Below are 7,333 nucleotides of genomic sequence, written 5' to 3' on the forward strand. Positions count from 1 at the left end.
CAGTAATGGCATATCGCATCGGTGGCGGAACTGGCTCAATAATAGCACGGCAAACAATAGTATGCGGGCTCGGGCTGCCTGTAACCGAATATCAAAGGTCCGCTATCCTCCGAGCTTAGTTACTGCGCATCCGGGAAAATGTACGGTGATTCGCTACGCGTTTTATTAGCGTACTACTTATTATGAAAATCACGGCAGGTATAGTTGGAAAAGTGGTGAGGCTGTTCAAACCTGAAGTCCTATGGAAAAAGGAGAGGAGAGAATCGAATAGCCAGTGTCAATGTCTGTGCTTTCCTCTGATCTCATATTGGATGAAAAATGATAATACTACAATCTTGCGTTACACCGTCAAACGAGACTTATTTGTTCAAGTACTCAAAAGTAGTACAAGATCATCTTTCAGCTTTCTCAAATTCCCAGCAATAAGGATGGATATCGCAGTTCACGCCAGAATGCAGAGGGCAATGTAAAACTTATGTTCCTGCATGCTGCCATCAGCGGACTGGGAGTTCCCGGCCTAATGGCAGATGGCCATGAGTTGCTCAACAACTTCTGCCTTTACCGGGCACGGACAAATGAGGCCAGTTAGGCAGTGCTCTAAAATTCACTTTTATGGACAGCAAAGCCTGGCTGATGGATGCATATGATCGTCCATTTTCCCTAATTAACTCGATACTCGTATCGTTGCATTTGACCGCTGCAAAATTCATGAATGTACTGGGCACGATTTATCGCTTTGTGTCGTCTTACGGCGCTGAACACAGTTGTCGGCTGTTCCCATGAATCATTTTAGCATATAGCGGTTGAATCGTCTGATGCAATCAGCTAGTGCAGGCGCCTATCGGACCGGTCCCATGCGTCATCAACCAAGAACCGCCTGCTGTAAAGGAGGGAGCCGCCTGTCGGGCCTCGCATGACGTGAGTCCGTGACCGCTAATTCTCCGATCGGGAGACTACCTGGCAGCTCGGTGGTCGTACTGGTCGGGTTTGGGCACGGACGGAGCGGCGGGCACTGGGTAAAGGACCTGGGGACAGGCGCAGAGCCGGCGCCAGGCGCCGTGCGAGTGCTGTGACCGGCTCAGGTCGGAGGTGGCAGTGGTGGCTGTGGTGGCCAGTGAGAGGCATACTGTGTTGGAGGGCCGCGGAGAAGGACTGGTGCGTGCAGAGATCGCTCCCGGGGCCCTCACGGATGGACACAATCAGTAACCGACTACCGGCGTCTCAGTCTGCAGTGGACTGGTGCGTTGACCGCACTCAGTCGCTTCAGTCAGTCCCCGGTCGTCTCAGTCCTCTGATCAGACCGCTCTCAGTCATCTCCGTCAGTCCCAGTCGACTCAGTCCTGAACAACCGTAACCACCTGGCTCGATAAGCGCTTATCGAGCAATGAGAAACACATTAGATTCCCGCTAGATTCGAGCCGAGCCGAGCAGAGCTTAGCACAGGCCGGCGCAGTCGGCGCCGACCTACCGAACGGGTGGCAGTGTGTGCCGTGACCGGTGCCGGGGAACTCTGTGGGCCACGGTGACGGAATCACGGACTTGGGACGCTCTCACTTTCCAGGATATGCAGCAGTGGTGGTCGTAAGTGTAGGTCGTGTTGGCGCTGGAACTAAAGACAAATGAGTGACGCGCTGTGGAGTGAACGTCTGTGTCTCGCGGGGCACTGGGCCACAGAAATCAGGTCGTTAGTGAGTCTGGACTCGCTGCTAGGCGGAAGGTGCTGATCCATAAGGAAGCCGTCCACACAGGTCGAGTGGCCGCTGCATGGCCCGGCTGCCTCCGCTGCTGCTGGCCACAGATGGTTTCCGCTGGACCCATTAGCTCCATTTCCTGTCCAGTCCCACAGCTGAGGCCCATGGTCTGGACGGGTATCGAGTAACGAGACCATACGAGATCATTAGGTTGATTACCAGGGGAATGAGGAGAATCATTCTCTATCCCGCTCTTACTATGCTGTATTATATCCGCGAAATAACGTAACCAAATGTGCCGTGTGCTATAACTCATTGCATGCCTAGGTTAGAAGTGTCAAGCTGAGAGTCCACGCGAATACCTAAATACTTGTCGGGATAAGTCCGAAACTGGAAAATACCGTACAATAGCAGCGGGGTCGCTGGCAAGGACAGCTTGTCTTACCGTCAAACGGACACGCACATGTACAAACTTACACTAAAAACAAGCTGGGATCAGTCAGAACAAACTGGACATTCTTATCTTGTTTGGAAGCTTTAATTTCTGCGTGTTGCGGTTAGCCGGATCAAGCCCCATCGCTAATCCCCCGCGACCTGCAAGCGTCCCTCCTAATCCCCCAGCGTCCCTCCCGCCCCATCCCTGGCCCGTCCGTCCCGCACAGCCCATCCCGTCCTGTCAAGCTCACCCCGTGGTGTCCAGCGCACCCAGGATTCCCGTGCAGGCGTCCCACCCCATGGCCGGCCAGCTCCTCCGGTGGCGCACGGCGGGCGCTCCTCCGTCCCGAGCGCAGGTGTGCGGCCGGCGCGCGGATTAGCGCCGGCCGCGGTCGGTGGGCGCTGATCGCCGTCTGACGCCGAGTTAGTCGTCGTCGGACCGGACCGACGACCGGCGCGGCTCGGCACCGGGGCTCGTCAGCTCGGCTCGGCAGCTCAGCGGGGACAGAGCTGCAGAGCTTCCGTCCATTCGGCGCCGGAGAGCTGGACTCGGCTCACTGAGGAGTGAGGACGGGCCGTGGACGGCGACGTTACGCTGCTCATTGAAGACGTGGCAAGGACTTAGACGTTACGCTGCAAACGAACCGTGGTCCATACACTGCCGACGTGACGAGTACGTGACCCTGGATACGTGACGCGAAGTGACGTGACATTCGAAAGACGTGACGCGATGCTGTGGCGGCGTTTTTCAGTGTAAGAGAGCGCCCCGTGCTGTGTCAAACAGGGGTGGCGTGCTCGCCTCGCGGTGGGCTGAGTTCACCCGGTTCCAGGATCACTGTCACGAGACAGGGAAAACGGTGAACAGTACCGTACAGCGAAACTGTCACCGAAATGACCCAGTTCAAGGACTGCTCGGATAGTTCCTGCCGTGACCTGGTGCAGCGGAAGGATGCTGCAATCGAAGGTACGACAGCCACAGAGACGGAAGAGTCGTCTCGAGGGCCACCATCTCCCCTGCCAACGGCGCCGGCGCCGGAACCAGGTGAGTTGTGGCGCTCAGAGCTCAGAGACGGGCCATTATTGCCCTTCCGAGGTCACCGGTCATGGAAATGTTACCTGTACTCACGTAGTGATAAATCCAAAGTCCCAAGCGTTGCGTAAAGAGACTGCAGCGTAACAGGTTGACCCAGAAAATCAATCATTGTTAACCTGTTTTGTGTGTACCTAAATCGGCATATACAGACCAGAGCTTTGATAGAAACTATTTATAATTTCAACTCGGCTTATAGCTACCTTGCCGTAAACATGTCTCCTAGGCTATGTAAGACAACCGGTTAAACGACGTGTGTAAGCTCATAAAAATAACTATTTTTATTTGTTGTGACAGGTCCAAAGGCAGGTCACAAGGATTCAGCAAAGGTCAAATGTTCTCGATTTGTAAGAGATTAGACAAACTGGTCAAATAGGGGAGAGTGGGGCAATGGCGACACCATAAGCATTTTGCTCAATAGCTTAGCTATTTGAAGCTATTTTATGGTGATTTTGACTGTGGTTATAGCCAAAGGAATAGGCTTTCAGATAACACCCAGTTTTAGTATCTCACAGGGCCTCCTCTAACATACCCACTGGGTGGGCAAATGCCTACCCAGTCACCACAATTGCCCACCCAGTGGCGTCGATTTGCCCACCCAGAAGCAAATGCAAAAATAAAGGTCCTGCCAGACGTCCGGTAGGAACTACCACTTCGGTTTCCCGGGAAAAAAAACTTGCTAGCAGCCAGTGCCCCAGCCCCCAATTACCGGGGTTACATGAGCAAGTAAATGCGTATCAGGAACGGATTTTCCTATTCGCTCACCATTGTAGTCCGTTTGTAATGCGTATTAACTCTGCTCATGTAACCCCGAGCAATCACTGCAGTGCAAGTTATTTTTTTTTATATCTGTTTTAGTGCTTGTTGGAGGATCATTATTAATGTAAAAATCAAGTATTTCTTTATTGTCATGACCTTTCCTCCTTTTCAAAAATATGCTGAGCCAAAATTATATTGTTTTAGCGTTTTCAAATATATCGGCCACAGGCCTTCATCAGTGAAATATCCAAAAGAACACTTTTGCATCTTTTTCTGATTGCCGCATTTTAAAATATCTTTTTAAAGGTCGTTCGTGCTACGTTGCCTGATCATACCACTATGGCCAGACACAGTTCACAAATGTAACATTGGCGATAAATCGCAGCGGTTCCTATATACGCACATTGCACATCACAATCTGTAAATGTATCACTGTCTATCAATAACATTGAGCGTGTGGTACCTGGCAAATATCGTTCGAGATAGTGGACATTATCCATACAAAATACAAGAAACCTATATACTATCGAGCGGATTTTGAAACGGCTCTGAAATTGTTTCCAATCGTAAACTTAAACATATCATAGTATAAATGCAGATAAGAACTTTTTCAGCATAGAATACGTTTCAATGTCTAAGTTCCCTGCCTCGGCTCTATCTCCCTCTTTTTCGCTTTTATCTCTCTCTCTCTCTCTCCCTCTCTCTCTCTCTCTCTCTCTCTCTCTCTTTCTCTCACCCCCTCCATAACTCTCACTTTCTCTCACTACCTCGCTTTTCTCCTCTCTCTGGATATCATACAAATGCTCCCACATGCACTCACACCACCAGACATATATACCCCCCCCCCCCCCGGCGCCATACCCCCACACCCACATCCACACATCCCTACCGTACATGCACCTTCCCTCACACACCTATCAATAGTCCAATACGTAGGCTCATAAGATTGGCCAGGAAGTGCTGTTGCTATTCAGCTGCGGACGTCTCTTCTTGATAAACACTGATTCGGCTATTTTACGGTCGGGGTGATCCTTGGCTCTATACAAGACTTGGATGTTTAGGGGAATGCTAGAATTTTGAGAGTGTGACGTATGGTGCTCTAAAAAATGGTCGCCCATGGGGGTTTCTGGCGTACGGTTGGCTGCGTCCCTGATATGCTCGTTGAACCTAAGTCGTAAGGGGCGTTTTGTCTCTCCAATGTAGATGTTTTCCTCTCCTTTCTCCTGGCAAAGTTTGCACGAAATTTTGTACACAACGTTCTTTTGTGAGCAGTCGCCTTTGAATCCAGAGTTGCAAGTATGACATCTTTGTCCGCCCGGGCATTTGGGCTTCGAGAATGAAGAGTGCACTAACATATTCTTAAGTTTGCTTTTGTTTTGCCATGCTACATTGATATTCAAACCTGACTTGGCTACTTTTCCCTTGACTTTGCATAACAAGTGATCATCGATGAAAGGGAGACAGAGGAAACCATCTACATCTTTCTGTTTTGGGTGCTTTTTGGTGTTCTTTGGCGCCTTGGCCTCTCTTAAAACTCGAGATAGGACATGTTTTGGGTAACCATTTTGTAAGAGAAGTTTCCGAACTTTTTCGATGCTCTTTTTCTCTTTGTTTGAGGTAGAAGAGTTTCTAATAGCTCTCTTGAACTGTTCCCTAGCTACGTTGTGCTTGGTCATTTTCGGGTGTGCTGAATCGTAGTGCAGGATGATGCCGGAATTCGTAGGTTTAATGTACAGCTCTGTTTCTATGCTCTTCCTACCATTGCTTTCTTCGATTGTGACTAGAGTGTCTAAAAATGGAACCCCTGATCCCTCTTTGGAAACCTCAAGGGTGAACTTGACTGTCTCGTGTACCGTGTTCATATGAGCCACAAAATCTAGTAAAGCTTGCTCACCATGGGTCCAGATACCCGCGTAGTCATCGACATATCTGACTAAGAAGTCTGGCTTTTTCGAGACTTTTTCTAGATGTTGTCTTTCGAACCGGTCTAAGAATAGAATGGCCACTGGTGGTGCACAGGGATTGCCCATCGCTATTCCCAATTTTTGTCGATAGTATTTGGAGTCAAACCTGAACACGTTGTTGTTCAGGCACTGTTCCAGTAAGACTTTGACATCATCTGGTGACAAACCGAACGTATCTACGTCTTTTAGATGAGTTTGAAGTTTATCTGATACGGCCGAGATGGCCTCGTCTAAGGGTATGCTACCATATAAGTTCACGACGTCTATGCTGAAAAAAGATTGCGTGTTCTGGCACTCCATTACTGCTTTCATACGCACGTATCCTATTTAAGAAGTCCTGCGTGTTCCACAGATGAGTTGGAACGAATTTCAGAAGCTGTTTCAAAATCCGCTCTAACAAACATGAGGTCTTCTGTGTGGGCCCGTCACATCCAGATATCACTGGTCGAAGAGGGACTGACGGTTTATGGTCTTTTGGGAGACCGTAGAAAACTGGTGTCCTACTGTGGTTGGGTGTGAGCTCTTTTACTAGCGATTCTGTCATTTTGTCTTTGGATACAGATTTGAAGATTCGTTTCGTTTGAGCCTCGACCTTTGCTACAGGATTTTTATCCATAGTTTCATAACTGTCTGTGTCTCCTAGGATACTGTGAGCCCATGGGCGGCGCCACCGGGGGGGACGGGGGGGACAGGTCCCCCGCTATCGAAAGTTAGGGGGGTACAGTACCCCCCTATCGGCGAGGCCCGTTCAATAGTTGATAATAATGCATTGTAAAGTTATCCGTCGCATTTAATGCATCGTTGGTTAATCAAGGCAGGTTCTGAATAAAGATTGCTGTTGGGATGTATCGCAGGGGGTCCTGGCCATCTGCAAAAGGTGTGGAGCTGTGATGCCTATAAGGTGATCGGCAGGGCCTCGGGGATCGTGCCCCCCTTTTTTGGGGCGCCAGGCAGGGTTATTACCTCCCCACCCCACTGCCAGACCCCATTGCCGACAAAACCAAGTTAACTGAAATTCCATAGATTTCCGTTACTATATGGATATTTTCCATTCCTAATTAGTCAAATTCAAGCATGGCAGTTCTACCACAGGAACCATTTCAAATCTATGCCATTTAACCCCAGCACTTGTGGGGAGAAGTGTTCGGATAGATCATAGGCAGGACCAAAAAAGCACGCAGTAGCCCAAGACCTTATAATTGGGTAGCATCGGCTCCCTCTCGTCAAGGGGTTCGATAGCACTCGTTTTTTTTTTCTGCAAAACTAAGTTCGGTCGGCGGCCGAACGGCTGGGGGTCTAATCGAGCCCCCTCCCCTTCTTACGTCAGCGGCTGTGAAAATGCCATTACCAGCTGTTGAAACATGGCAGTTGCTTTTGCATGAGTGCACGAAAGT

This window comes from Amphibalanus amphitrite, unplaced genomic scaffold (genome assembly GCF_019059575.1).
Source record: "Amphibalanus amphitrite isolate SeventyFive unplaced genomic scaffold, NRLGWU_Aamphi_draft 000274F_arrow, whole genome shotgun sequence".
Classification (NCBI taxonomy): domain Eukaryota; kingdom Metazoa; phylum Arthropoda; class Thecostraca; order Balanomorpha; family Balanidae; genus Amphibalanus; species Amphibalanus amphitrite.